Source organism: Octopus sinensis, linkage group LG7, assembly GCF_006345805.1.
Source record: "Octopus sinensis linkage group LG7, ASM634580v1, whole genome shotgun sequence".
Classification (NCBI taxonomy): Eukaryota; Metazoa; Mollusca; class Cephalopoda; order Octopoda; family Octopodidae; genus Octopus; species Octopus sinensis.
The window spans coordinates 11,425,384-11,441,042 of NC_043003.1; the positions used below are offsets into that span (position 1 = coordinate 11,425,384).

Genomic DNA, 15,659 nt, shown 5'->3' on the forward strand with positions numbered 1-15,659 from the left:
ACTATCCAACCACCATATATCTATCTATCTATTAGTGAAGTGGAGCAGGTGTGCTGTAAAAACATTCTCCTATATATTATAATAGTTTGTGATTCAGATGTTTTTACAGCAGGATTACCATTTACTAAAAGATAAAGAAAAGAAAACAAAAAAAAATGAATAAATAGAATAAAAAAGAAAACGGGGGGGGGGATTTTTTTGGCAAATAGACTCAGGAATATTAATTAAGAATATTCTTACATGCTTTGTCATTAGAATCTCCATTTTTGATGTCATGCATCAGCTTTGTTATCAGTATGAGGGGAATTTGGCTGCTGTTTCTATTTAGTCAAGCAATCATATATTCCTTATTGACATAGAGCTCTCTTTTTTTTTTTTTTTTTGCTGGTGCTGGTGGTGATGAGGATAATTTTAGCTGGATGAGTCAGAATACAGATTTGTTTATCACTGTTGCTTGCTGTGAAGGCACTTTTTGCCCAGTGGATAGGGTGCAACACTCTTGGCCTTACAATCGTGGTTTCGGATCCTAGGTAAGGCATCTTTATGATAATCCTTCGGTGTGGTTGAACAACCAATCCCAAACCAGTTCGATCAACTTCCACACCACTTCGGATCATTGACCCTTCTTGTGCTTGATTTCATTGTGCTTATTCATCCTTTTGATTGCTGAATATGAAAACTTGGTTGAGGAGACTTTTGTTTGGGCAATTTTCTTGAGCCACCATCTCACCCTTGTAATTTGCTTTCATTTTGTTAGTCTTTTCATATACATGGTAGTACACCTATGTACTTGCTCAATCACTCCCTCACACTCACTCACTCCCTCACACACACACTCACTCTCACTCACTCTCACTCGCATTCACCCTCACTCACATTCACTCTCACTCACTCATTCTCACTCAGTCTCACACACTCTCACTCACACTCATTCACATACTCATTCTCACACTCTCACTCACACAGTCTCACTCTCACTCTCTCGTACTCACTCTTGCACATTCTCTCACCCTCACTCAACTTTCTCCTATTCACACATACACACACACACACATTGGATGGTCATTGGCTTCCAATAATCAACCCCCCACCACCAACCAAGCAAGGTTGGTGTGAGGTTGTCAGTTTAGTCAGCTACCAGTAGTGTACAAGAGTGACTCAGCATCCTGGCCCAGGCAGTGCAATGTGTCCTCATACAAAACTCTTCATTTCATCTTGCTCCAGTTCACTCAGCCATAAATGAATTCCAAGACTAGCTGGGAAGTTAACCCCTTCAATGGACTGGGATCCCATCCAGTGGGAAGTGTTGTAATCTCAGTTATACATTATGGAAACTGGGCTAAGCGTTGGCCTTATGAGCCCTAGGGGCTTGTGGCAAACCTTGAAGAATTGCTTTTTAATTATGCAATTTTAAGTAAGCAATTTTTAATTGAATTCAATAATTTGAAAAATGTTATTTATAGGTGCAGGAGTGGCTGTGTGGTAAGAAGCTTGCTTCCCAACCACATGGTTCAGGTCTCAGTCCTACTGTGTAGCACCTTGGGCAAGAGTCTTTTATCATATCCTACTGCATAACTTATGTACTTCTTATGTCTGACCTTTGTACTCTTTCTTTTGTTTGACCGTTGTACTCTTTCTTAGGCTTAGCTTTTCCACTCCTTAGATGCGCTCTTTATGACTGCATAACTTATGTCTGACCTTTGTACTCTTTCTTATGTCTGACCTTTGTACTCTTTTTTAGGCTTAACTTTTCCACTCCTTAGATGCACTCTTTATGACTGCATGACTTATGTACTTCTTATACCTAACCGTTGTACTCTTTCTTATGTCTAACCTTTGTACTCTTTCTTATATCTAACCTTTGTACTCTTTCTTAGGCTTAGCTTTTCCACTCCTTAGATGCGCTCTTTATGACTGCATAATTTATGTACTTCTTATGTCTGATCTTTGTACTCTTTCTCATGTCTGAGCTGTCTACTCTTTCTTAGGCCTAACCTTTGTACTCTTTCTTAGATCTAGCTTTTATTTGACTGTATTCCTGTACATTTTTCTCTTCTTTTCTTTTATTATTTCTTCCTTTTTATTCGTTTTGTTTCTTCTGAATTTTATTTCCCACTTTTACGTCTCACAATACCAATGTTTGTCTATTTATTTCTTATTCATCTTTTGTCAAATCCCTTTCATATACTTCCGTCACTCATCACTCGATTGTCCATTCTTTTCATAACCATTGTTTCACTGTTCACATTTCAAAATTCTTTGGAAAACCAAAAAATTTTCTTCATGAAAATGTTTTTTTTTTTTAACCTTTTTTCTTTTTTATTACCATTTTTCTCATTTTGAAATTTATTTTTAATTAATAAGTTTCTTCAACTTGGCTAGATTACACTGAATTTTTCTTTGTTGTATTTTAACGTCAAGCCATTATTTAAGAATTGTGTTGTAAACAGAAATGGCAAGGTATGTGTGTGTGTGTGTGTGTGTGTGTGTGAAGAAAGATTGATGAGAACAAAAGAAAAAAAAGATAGGGTTTCATTGTCTTCAATATAATTTGCAAGAATCATTAATAATTTAGGTTCCAATGCAAAATAACAAAGTCATCATTTGGTGATAGTTGTGTACTAACACTCAGGTACCTAACACACACAGACATACGCACACACCGTTTCATTTTTCTTTTATTTGGACTGTGGCCATGCTGGAACACTGCTTTATAATCTTTAATTACAGAAATTGACACCAATTCTTTTTTTTTTCTGTTAAGTCTGGTACTTATTTTATTGATCTCCTTTTGCCAAACTGCTAAGTTACAGTGATTTAAGCAAACCAGCATAAATTGTCAAGCATTGGTATGCAAAAGATGGAAAAACACAAACACACACACACACACACATATATATATATATATATATATATATATATATATATATATGATGGGCTTCTTACAGTTTCCCTCTACCAAATCCACTCAGAAATTTTTTGTTAGCCTAGGACTATAGTTGAAGTCACTTATCCAAGGTGCTACACAGTGGGACTGAACCCAGCACCATGTGGTTTGGAAGCAGACTTCTCACTACCCTTCCTGCACACACGTGTGTGTGTGTCTGTCTATGAGTTATATCAGCCCCTCAACTGGAGGTCTCTGCATTGCTCCAAAAGTCCTACACCTCTGTCTAGAGCGAGGACCAGGTACCACAATGTCTGTCTATGAGTTATATCAGCCCCTCAACTGGAGGTCTCTGCATTGCTCCAAAAGTCCTACACCCCTGTCTTGAGCGAGGACCAGGTACCACAATAGCTTAGGATTCAAAGGTCCATAGCTATGTAATATCTTGATAAAATATTTGAGAGATCTACACAGAATTGGGGTAGCTGTTTCCGAAACAACAACTTGACCTGCTATCCAAGATCCCAAATAAACCTACATTTCAGCTAAAAACTCAAAGTGGGTACCAATATCGAATTCCCACCTTCACTAAAAGCCAATCACAAAAGAATGGCCATTGAAGAGGTGATAATTCTAGTGGTGCCCCAGCATGGTCAGCTGATATGCTTGGAGATTTCATTGCTCTTTCTAGTCAATCAAGTTATTGTGTTTGATTGTTGTTTTTGCTGTGGGCACATCATCACAGTAGACATGATGCATTGTTATGAGGGGTGTCATTTTAAAAGACACTTAAAGGTTTTATTTTATTTTGTGAGAGATTTGGCTTCTACTACAAGCATATCAAGCAACTACATACAAACCCAATCACTGTTGACGATATAGGTGCAGGCATGACTATGTGGTAAGTAGCTTGCTTACCAAACACATGGTTCCGTGTTCTGTCCCACTGCGTGGAAACTTGGGCAAGTGCCTTCTTCTATAGCCTCGGGCTGACCAAAACCTTGTGAGTAAATTTGGTTGACGGAAACTGAAAGAAGCCCATCATATATATATATGTGTGTGTATGTTTGTGTCTGTGTTGTTTCCTACCCCTGCCCATTCGCTTGACAACTGATGTTGGTGTGTTTGCGTCCCCGTAATTTAGCAGTTTGGCAAGAGAGACCAATTGAACAAGTACTAGTCTTACAAAGAATAAGTCCGGGGGTCATTTTGTTCAACTAAAGGCGGTGCTCCAGCATGTCCGCAGTCAAATGACTGAAGCAATTAAAAGAATAATGATGTTGAATATAAGCAGTGCTGCTTTTCCTTGTAGGTTTATCTCTTTAGGTTTGTATTTTATTCTTTTATGACCGAGTGCAACTTGGAGTTTTAACTGCTATTTCTAGCCAATACCAATTAATGACTGTATTTGATCACTGTCTCACAGTAGCATGATACACTGTATTTAGGGTCAAAAGCACACTCTTTTACTTGTTTCAGTCATTTGACTGTGGCCATGCTGGAGTACCGCCTTTAGTCAAGCAAATCGACCCCAGGATTTATTCTTTGTAAGCCTAGTACTTATTCTATCGGGCTCTTATGCCGAACTACTAAGTTACGGGATGTAAACACACCAGCATCAGTTGTCAAGCGATGTTGCGGGGGACAAACAGATACACAAATGTATACACACACACACACATACATACATACATACATGCATATATACAATGGGCTTCTTTCAGTTTCCGTCTACCAAATCCACTCACAAGGCTTTGGTCAGCCCGAGGCTATAGTAGAAGACACTTGCCCAAGGTGCTATGCAGTGGGACTGAACCTGGAACCATGTGGTTGGTAAGCAAGCTACTTACCACACAGCCACTCCAACATGCAAGGGATGTTAATTTAAAAGACAGGACCTTGTGTGATTTGGCTTCTACTTTGAGCACATCAAACCACATAGAAACCCTTTCACTGGTTTGCAAAGGACAATGATGATGACGATGATGATGATGGTGATGGTGGTGGTGATGGTGGTGGATATATGTGCTGGTGCTTTTCTTTTTTCCTTTCTTTCATTTTTTTTTTGAAGATCAATTTATCTTTATGCTACTCTCTGTTCCCCACTGTCCTGTGTAACTATGGAATGAGAGTCTAGAATCTTGTGACATCTGTTTTGCCTTAGAATACTAATGGTATTGGTAACAGAAAATGTTTTCTCCTTCCCCTTCTCATTCTTTTCTCTCCTTCTTCTTCTTGTTTTTCTTTTCTTCTCCTTCTTTTCCTTCTTTTCATTGCAATTTGAAAAGGAAAGATGGAGAAACTAAAAAAAGGGTAGTGATAGTTTAGCTGATCAATATGTTTTGTTGACAGCCATTCAAACTCTTCTGTCCATCTGTTGTCATTAAGTTTCCTTTCAGTTTCTCTCTCTACTCCAACCTATTCTTTATAGGTTTATTTACTTATTTTCAGATATCAACCACCTTGCTTGAGCATTGATTGTCTTTCTTCTTTTCTTTCTCTTTTTCTTTCTTCTTTCTTTCCATCCTTTATTCAACTTTCTTTCACAAACAAGTGACATTTCTTTTTCAAAGCTGTTCTGTCTCTAATCTCTTCTTCTTCTGCGGAAAAGTTCACACACATGTCCTACTTTCAAAACCTGGCTGTTTTTCTCACTGATTCCAGTCGTTACACAATGTGCTGTATTAACTTTGGACATTGGACATTTCTGATTATTCACTCTAACGTGTAACTCTATCTTATGTACATCGTACGCACCACCTGTCTGTCAAAGGGTAATTGCTTGCTAAGATGTGTTGGTTTAGATAGCTCACCTGTATTTTGTGCTCAAAGGAATCCATTTGTATATGTTTGACAATGTGGTTGCAAAGCCCAGCTGCGGCTACACTGATTGGATATTGCTTCATTTGAGTGTTCGGATGTTCAATCCCCACTCATGCCACTTTGGCCAAGTGTCTTCTATAGATCTCGGGCTGACAAAAGCCTTGTGAGTGGGTTTGATAGGTGGAAACCGAAAGAAGCCTGTCACCACACCACACACACACACACACACACACACACGTATATATACATGTATATTTATTTATTTGAATGGATAGATATTTTTAAGGAATTAATAAATAAGGAGTTTGTTAATTAAGTGACTTAACAATATTAAGGCAGCGAGCTGGCAGAAACATTAGTGTGCCGGGCGAAATGCTTAGCGGTACGTTCTGAGTTCAAATTCAGCCGAGGTCGACTTTGCCTTTCATCCTTTCTGGGTCGATAAATTAAGTACCAGTTACGTGCTGGGGTCGATGTAATCGACTTAATACCTTTGTCTGTCCTTGTTTGTCCTCTCTGTATTTAGCCCCTTTTGGGTAATAAAGAAATAAATATTACATGGAATCTTGCAGTTTAGGCATTTGGAAAATTGAGTCTTGCATCTGAAACAATTTGTCAGATACAATAATTTTTGAACGTAATTTGAGGCAATTTGTCAGATATAATGGATTTTGAAAATATTTTTTAACGATAATGACTTCAATTTGATAATATGTAGGTATAGTTTTTAATAGAAGAGAATATGTGAATGTTTAATAATTAAATTCTGGAAGTAAGTTTAACGATTAACAATATGTTGAGGTGATACATACGGTCACTTTGATGTTTTGTCCCTTGTTTGAGTTTGATCCAACTGATTTCCGACACACACACACACACACACACATATATATATATATATATATATATATATATACCACACATACATATAAGAGGAGTGGACACTACGTAAACATCCATTATGCTAGAAGTAGATCCGCTATGGTCTTACCACTAAAAAAGTTATGTTCATATCATATCATCATCATCGTTTAGCGTCCGTTTTCCATGCTAGCATGGATTGGACGGTTCTACTGGGGTCTGTGAAGCCAGAAGGCTTCATCAGGCCCAGTCAGATCTGGCAGTGTTTCTACGGCTGGATGCCCTTCCTAACGCCAACCACTCCGTGAGTGTAGTGGGTGCTTTTTACGTGCCACCCGCACTGGTGCCAGACAGAGCTGGCAAACGGCCACGAACGGATGGTGCTTTTTATGTGCCACCGGCACGAGGGCCAGGCGAGGCTGGCAACGGACACGAAACGGGGCGGTGCTCGCAACGGTCGCGAAACGGAAGTGTGTGTGGTGTGTGTGTGGTGTGTGTGTATGTGTTATGTATCTGTATATACTCTTTACTCTTTTACTTGCTTCAGTCATTTGACTGTGGCCTTGCTGGAGTACCACCTTTAGTCGAACAAATCAACCCCAGGACTTATTTTTGTAAGCCTTGTACTTATTCTATTGGTCTCTTTTGCTGAACTGCTAAGTTACGGGGACATAAACACACCAGCATCGGTTGTCAAGCGATGTTAGGGGGATAAACACACACACACACACACGACAGGCTTCTTTCAGTTTCCGTCTACCAAATCCACTCACAAGGATTTGGTCAGCCCTAGGCTATAGTAGAAGACACTTGCCTAAGGTGCCACGCAGTGGGACTGAACCTGGAACCATGTGGTTGGTAAGCAAGCTACTTAGAACACAGCCAGTCTTGACATTACATGATGGTTGTAAACGAGCTTCACCATCATACAAGCGAGGTTGTTTGTTTCCAATCTTCTGTAAAAGACATGTCTTACTGCAGGGGAAATATTACTTTGCCTGAAAGTAGGTGAGGGTTGGTGACATAAAGAGCATCCGGGCTGTCGAAAGTCTGCCTCAACAAATTCCATCTGCTTTGCAAACGCATGAAGAATTGGGTGTTAAGTGATGTTGCTGATGATGAGGATGATAGAAATTAGAACCTGTGTTGTGAAATCCATCAGTTGGAACATTCCTGTAACAGACATTTCCACCACTTATTGTGTGTTCTTGAAATCATAAGTAATTAAGAGAAAAATTGACGATCATATCTGAAGATGATAATTAATTCTCCCATTATTATATTTGGCTTAATGGCTGCAAATTATAAATGGTAGTGCACTGGATTAAATGGTCTAAGGATTATCTTTTTTTGCTCTGGTTTGTCACATTTTCGCCTCATTCCTCCAGGATTAATAAAGTAAATACTATTTATAGACTGAGATAGATTCTTGTGAATTTCCACCTTCCTTACAAAACACTTTGTACCAATTTGGAAAATTTGTGATTTCTCCTGTGTTCTAAAAACTATTGGAAAGCATGCGTCACCAGTTTCTGTTGTCCTCTGTTTGAAATCCTCTACCGTTTTTATGTCTTGTATATAAAACAGTGAGCTTGGCAGTATCATTAGCACACTGGACGAAATGCTTGATGGCGTTTCGTTTTGAGTTCAACTGCTTTTCATCCTTTCTTGTCAATGAAATGAGTACCAGTTATACACTGGAGGATGGTTGGGGGCAATGTAATTTCAAGCTTTGTGCTTGTAGTACCTTGTATTAGGAAAGCAATGATGTCCAGTCTTCAGTTATTTTGATGATCTTAGAGAAAATACATGACTTTTTGGATTGTCTTTCTTCAGACGCTAGACTGAATGATTCTAATATTTATTTCTTTATTGCCCACAAGGGGCTAAACATAGAGGGGACAAACAAGGACAGACAAAAGGATTAAAGGGATTATACATTGACTCCAGTGCGTAACTGGTACTTATTTAATCGACCCTGAAAGGATGAAAGGCAAAGTCGACCTCGGCGGAATTTGAACTCAGATCATAGTGGCAGCCGAAATACCTATTTCTTTACTACCCACAAGGGGTTAAACACAGAGAGGACAAACAAGGACAGACAAACGGATCAAGTCGATTATATCGACCCTAGTGCGTAACTGGTACTTATTGACCCCGAAAGGATGAAAGGCAAAGTCGACCTCGGCGGAATTTGAACTCAGAATGTAATGGCAGGCAAAATACCACTAAGCATTTCGCCCAGTGGGCTAATGATTCTGCCAGATCGCCAAATAATTTTAATATTGCTTTTGACTGCAGCGAGGGTGGTGCTGGCAAGATTTTTGGTATGGCAATGGAATTTCTCCCAGCTTTACATTCTGAGCTCAAATGCTGCTGGGGCTGATTAAATAAATACCAGTTAAGCACAAGGTCGCTGTAATTGACTTACCCCCTCCCCTAAAGTTGCTGGCCTTGTGTCAAAATTTGAGACCACTTTTGACCACAGCTCATCATCCCCAAGCGTTTAGATGTTTCATCATAAAATTTCAGTTTCCAATGTTTAGCAGGAGTCTTGCAATGAGGTCGGAGAGAAAAGAATTGGACAATGGAAGTCTTCATTGTTACGAAGACTTGAAACGACATTGCTTTGCTGTTTGTCTCTTTATCTGTGACAACATCTGTGAGTAGGATGGCTGTCCCGATGTTTGCCGTCTTTGGAATTAATCCCTGTCAGAAACATTAAATGAAGGTGTCATACTTTGCTGTATTGGAAATTAATAAAAGTGGCCACCAGTGAAGTAATTTAATGAAAAATAAAATAAGACCCAGACTTCTTGTGGTGCCATCAACAAAAGCAACCACTTATCAAGTGAGAGAGAGATAGGTCTTTCAGCTTCTGTTGTTGATTTTGATATCAAATAAGTGATTTGATATTCATTCCTTTAGTATCTAAACCAGTAGGTGAAGGCGCCATGGCACAGTGGTTAGTGTTCAGCTCATAATCATAAGGTCATGAGTTCAATACCTGCCAGCACATTGTGCTCTGGAAATTGTAGTTGTGATACCCGTGTCGGTGGCACATAAAAAGCACCATCTGAACGTGGCCGATGCCAGCGCTGCCTTGATTAGCTTCCATGCTGGTGGCATGTAAAAAGCACCAACTGATCGTGGCCATTTCCAGCCTCCTGGCCCCTGTGCCGGTGGCATGTAAAAAGTACCCATTACACTCACAGAGTGGTTGGCATTAGGAAGGGCATCCAGCTGTAGAAACATTGCCAGATGCGATTGGAGCCTGGAGCAGCCTTCTGACTTCCCAGATCTCGGTCGAACTGTTCAATCCATGCTTTCATGGAAAACGGACGTTAAATGATGATGATGATTTTGCACCTGGCCATTCAGCTGGCAAAAGTGAGTAGTACCTGTATTTCAAAGGACCAGCCTTGTCACATTCACACACACATACACTAATGGTGTTATTCAACCGTGTTGTTACCAAATCTCTACCCTCGGTTCTATGACATAAATTCCCTGTTTTAAAGTGTTTTAAATTAAAACCTTCCATCAAAATTTCATGTTAATTTATGTTCCAAACACCAACTTTTAATCTGAGACCCCCTTAGGTTACGACACAGACCATGGGATTGCACCTAGAAAGTTACCCTTCCAGGCACAAGTCCGGGCAAGGTTGTTTGTGGAAAGCCAGCAGTTACCCATGCATACCAGCCTCCCCTCTCCATGCCACCGATTTTATCCAAAGGAAAGGCAAAGGGGCCGATACAGCTTGGCACCTGTGACGTCGCAACTCACTTCTACAGCTGAGTGAACTGGAGCAATGTGAAATAAAGAATCTTGCTCAAAAACACAACATGGTCCGGGCTTTGAGCTCACAACCTCATGATCGTAAGCTCGATGCTCTAACCACTGAGCCATGTGCCTTCACACCAACTTAATTATTTTACCAAATTCTTCATTGTTTCCAAAATTAATTTAAGCAAAAGGCAAGGTGTCTCAATAGACATATGGTAATAAAAGGGTTAAATTTAATATAGACTTCATTAATTAAATGCTTGATTTTGTTTTTTTTTAAAGTATCTGGGTAATTAATATACTTTTTGAATTCCAGTAGACAATAGACCAGTATGTGCATGTGTGTGGTGGATGATGATGATAGAGATGATGATAAAAATGGTTTCAAATTTTGGCACAAAGCCAGCAAGTTTGGGGGAAGAGGAGTAAGTTGATTATATTGACCCCAGTACTTAACTGGTACTTATGATGGAATTTGGACTCAGAACATGTAGACGGATGAAATACCGCTGCAAATGATCCTGCCAGCTCATCACTTAACAATAATGATAATAATAATAATAATAATCCTTTCTACTGAAAACACAAGGCCTGAAATTTTGGGGGAGGGAGGGGGCTAGTCAATTACATTGACTCCAGTACTCAACTGGTACTTAATTTATCGACCCCCTAAAGAATGAAAGGCAAAGTTGACCTCAGCAGAATTTGAACTTGAAACATAACGATGGACGAAATGCCAGTAATGGTTCTGCCAGCTCACTGCCATAATAATAATAATAATAATAATAATGATAATAATAATCCTTTCTACTAAAGGCACAATACCTGAAATTTTGGGGGAGGGGACCAGTCACTTGCATCGACCCCATTGCATAACAAGTACTTAATTTATTAACCCCAAAAGGACGAAAGGCAAAGTTGACTTTGGCGGAATTTTTCTACTAAAGTCACAAGGCCTAAAATTTTGGGGGAGGAGGACCAGTCGATTACATTGACACCATTGCATAACAGGTACTTAATTTATCGACCCCCAAAACGATGAAAAGCAAAGTCGACCTCAGCGGAATTTGAACTCAGGATGTAAGGACGGACAAAATGCTGTTGAGCATTTTGCCTGATGTGCTAACAATTTTACCAGCTCACCACCTTAATAATAATAATAATAATAATAATAATAATGATGATGATAATAATGATAATAATAATAATTTTTCTATCTGCTTACCATCACAGTGTTGTTGTTCACTTATTCATTTTTGACTGTTTTGTTAATATACTTACCTACTTGGAGTGTTTATCCGAGCGGAAAAGAAGAGCTTTGGTACATTAATTATCAAAGACCATATTATTGCTTGTACTATCTTAAGTTTTGTTCTTTTCCATAATGGTTGGTTACAGTCGGTCTAGCTCTAAACTTTTCACTGGGAATCATTATGTGATACACAGGTCCCACATTGTGTATGTGCAAGCATGTATATATGTCTGTATGCGCGTGCGTGTGTTGGTATGTGTGTGTATCTGCGTAAAATCTCGAGAGAATAAATATCAACAATAATAGTGGTGTTATTTCGTTAATGCATGCGTGAATACGATATATTTTTCCCCATGTCAAACCAGCTGGAGAAAGAGAGAAAGGCATTCAAGTGCATCGGTTTATAAACCTTATTATTTAATGAAAGGAAAAATGAAGTCGGGAATCCTGTTATTTAACTATGCAATGACATACAAAACCATTGCTCATCTTGTCTTTGTAAAGCAGAACTTAATCAATGGAGCAGTTTGTCACACTCACTTATAATCATTTCCTGCCTTTTGGCACTTTTCTATTAGACTGGATTCTTCGTATTCCAGGCAAAGAAATGTGTTTTTAACTCTATGAGGAACATAGCTTCAGTTAAAAGGAAGTCTGCATGGAATTAAATGATTATTATTTGCTAGATCAGTCGTAATACAAGCAAATCTAAAAGCACCAACTTAGGTAATGTAACAGTTCTGATTTCTTGTATTGGTCGCAAGATTAACAAGTTTGGTTAATCAATTCCGGTAAATGATTGTTGTATCCTTAACCCTTTAGCATTCAGATTACACTGTCAGATGTAAAGCCTGTTTAACTATTACCTCGTTTTAAATTAATTGTACAGCATCTTGTAACTCTGAGGTTTTGATGATGTCCCTGTTTATTTTTAGAATGACTTTGTAGGGTAGGTGGGAGAGGTCAGAGCTGGCTGGTTTGAGCATAAAGCAGGAAGACAATTTTGGCCTGATTATGGCTGGTTTAAGCACTAAAGGGTTAAAATGTTGGATTGGTATAACGCCCACTTTGGTATACAGTAAACTTAGAAAACCTATAAAGACATGACTATCTCTGACTGCCTACTACCTACTCTCCCATACTGTCTCTCCTATTTATAGTGACTAACACATACCACTTGCACTGTGGGAGCGGTGTACCCTTATTCCTATCATCCCTATAATATCTCCCTTTTAACTGTTTCTTAAGAAATGTCGTTTAATGGCAATAATTTTTTGATCACCCCCACCTCCCTTTTTAGAGTCTTTCTTATATATTATTAATTACACGTTTAATATTTTTTCCACTTGGCATCTACTTTGAAGAACTCTGTACATTTTCTTTTCCTTTCACTTATATGTCTGGGTTCAATCACCTGTAGTGTCATCTGTACCTGGAATGTATCCTATAACCATTCCATTGGTTCCTCCAACCTCTTGGGTTTGATCTACATGAATCATTTTTTCAGTTGGTTCATGTGTCTCATATACACACCTTTTCTACTTTTCCCCCAGTACAGTATTTTCCTGATGCATTTTGTAATTACGCTATCTTCCCAGCTCTGTTTTTCATTCTTATATGCCCACATAAACACCTTTTTTACCAATTTTAAAGAATCTTGCTATGTTTTCAGTGTCACTTTTTCTCTTCTTGCTTGGTAGCAATTTATTGAAAACTGATTTTCCTTACCTCGCAAACATCAGCTCTGCAGGTGTTCTACCTGCTGGTAGATTTGTTGGCAAACCTGCCAACAAATTTCCCATACTTTTACAATTTTCCATAAAATTCATATACCAACTTTGTGAGTTTATTAACTCCTCTGTAAATTTCTTAATTACTCCTCGTCTAATTTATTAATTCCTTTTGAGTTATTTAAAACCTTATCAAGTTTATTAATTCCTCATGCCCACTGTTATAATCGTTGAAAATGTTGGATTGCTATAACACCCACTTTAGTATAAAGTATACTTAGTAAAACCACATCTCTGACCGCCTACTACATACTCCCCTGTACAGGTTTGTACTCTCTTATTTATAGAGACCTTTTCATACCACTTGTCATGTGGGAGGGGGTGTACCATTATTCCTGTCATCCCTATAACAGATTGATACCTATTTTATGAACTTTGAAAGAGCGAAAATCAAAGCTGATCCCACTGAGATTCAAATTAGATGCAGCACTGATAACAGTAATCAGCAGCAGCAAGTGGTGGCACAATGGTCCAGTGGTTAGGGCAGCGGACTCGCGGTCAGAGGATCGCGGTTTCAAATCCCAGACTGGGTTTTGTGTGTGTTTATTGAGCGAAAACACCTAAAGCTCCACGAGGCTTAGGTAGGGGGTGGTGGCAACCCCTGTTGTATTCTTTCACCCCAATTTTCTCTCACTCTTTCTTCCTGTTTCTTGTCCCCGACTTCCTATGCAACCGCTGAGCCTGGGTGCGCATTCGTCCATCCGTTGATGCTCTCGGTGTCCTCCTTTCGGTTGACCTCCTTTCTCTTCTGCGGGTCTTACGAATAACAAAGGACCATGTTTCAGACTTCTCCCATCTTGTGAGCTCTGGGACGAAGACCGTTCGCTCAACAGCAACAGCAACAGCATAAGAATAGCTGATGATTCTAACAGCGAATAGTTGCTTAAGTGTGTGGTCATGTGCTTAGTTTCACACTTTAGCATTTAGACTGGGTGATTACCAGCTCAGTCCTTGTTGCTCCACTCAGGTGAAGCACACAGGCTAAGGGTCAAAATGCTTGTGACTCTGAGATACCGGCTGACGATACAGAAAGGTTTCCAGCATTGCAATGTATTTAGAAAAGTTGGTGGTTTCTGTAGGAGGCAAAGCATCTCTGATATTCATTTCACCTCACCAGACTAGTCATATCTGGCTCAAATATTCTGCCTGTTTATGTTAAAATTGGCCACATCCAGCCTCTCACACCTATCCTACAATGTCATTCTGAAAATAAGCAGTCACATCATGCAGCTGCAAGATTTCTATGATCAGTTCAAAACTGTGTGAATGGATTAGCATTTCGCTTGACAGCGTAATCAGAATGCTAAAGAGTTAGTATTCGACATGGCTACAGTCTCACACAAATGTGTAAAATAATTGAGGATGTGAGCAGATGGTCACCCGAGAATGCAGTTATGTGGTTGGTTTAGTAACCAACGTAGCTGCAGTCCCACAGATGTGGTACCTCTGATGTCAGGATCCATTATGAATGGGTTAGATAGATGACAGGAATTTTAATTAATGCTGAATGCATCACAAAAGCTGCTTTGTTAGGGACAGCTACACACTATAGGAAGGGGCGTTATTTTGGAGGAGGATGTAGTGGGAACATTAAACAGGATTAACACTACATGTAGTAGAACCCCTCCCTCTCCTCTATGAAAAAAATTGCTTGTTGTAATTCATGCATAAAAAAGGCAATTATCTTTCATATGTCAGAACCTTATAACTATGAAAGGAACAAATCAAAATGATAACAATAAGTTTACTTACTTTGGCTTGAGGCCCACACATCTGAAAGAGCATCACTGTGGTTGACTGAATATCTAGAAGTTGTGGTACTTGATACCAGGAAAAAAAAAAAAAAGTTGACCTTGGTAAGGCTTGAATTCAGAATATAAATACAACTATGAGGTATTTCAAATGGCTGCGCCACCAGTTTTTCAATCCCACCATGACCGATATCCAAACTACAGTGGAGAAGGCTAACCACTGGATTTGATTAAAAAGAGACGATGAACGATGGCGAGAAGAATATTGAGCTTTATTTAATAACCAGCTGATCTAGCAAGTGCACATTGATGCCATCGAGAGGTAGGCCCCAAAACAGCGCGCATTCTCTCCTGATGACCCCATACACATGCTGGCTTCCGGTATGCGGAGTTTTTGACTGGTAGCACTTGCATGTGCAAGTTGTTTGCAAGACATCTTCTACTAGTGTTAGCATCAGACTAAGACTGGTTGTCATGCAGCGGTGTGAACAAACACACACACACAC

The 15,659-nt window shown here is 39.2% G+C and overlaps 1 protein-coding gene across 3 annotated transcripts in view; it reads left to right on the top strand.

Annotated features, from left to right (window-relative positions):
* The first annotated feature begins 440 nt into the window (after positions 1–440).
* Positions 441–15,659, top strand: part of LOC115214204 — a 316,406-nt gene continuing 301,187 nt past the window's right edge. The window contains exon 1 of one of the 3 annotated variants that reach the window (XM_029783308.2): positions 441–530. The gene's annotated coding sequence lies outside the window, so the exon portion shown is untranslated. The remainder of the gene's footprint in view (positions 531–15,659) is intronic. The other 2 variants (XM_029783307.2, XM_029783310.2) reach the window with 2 other exon arrangements.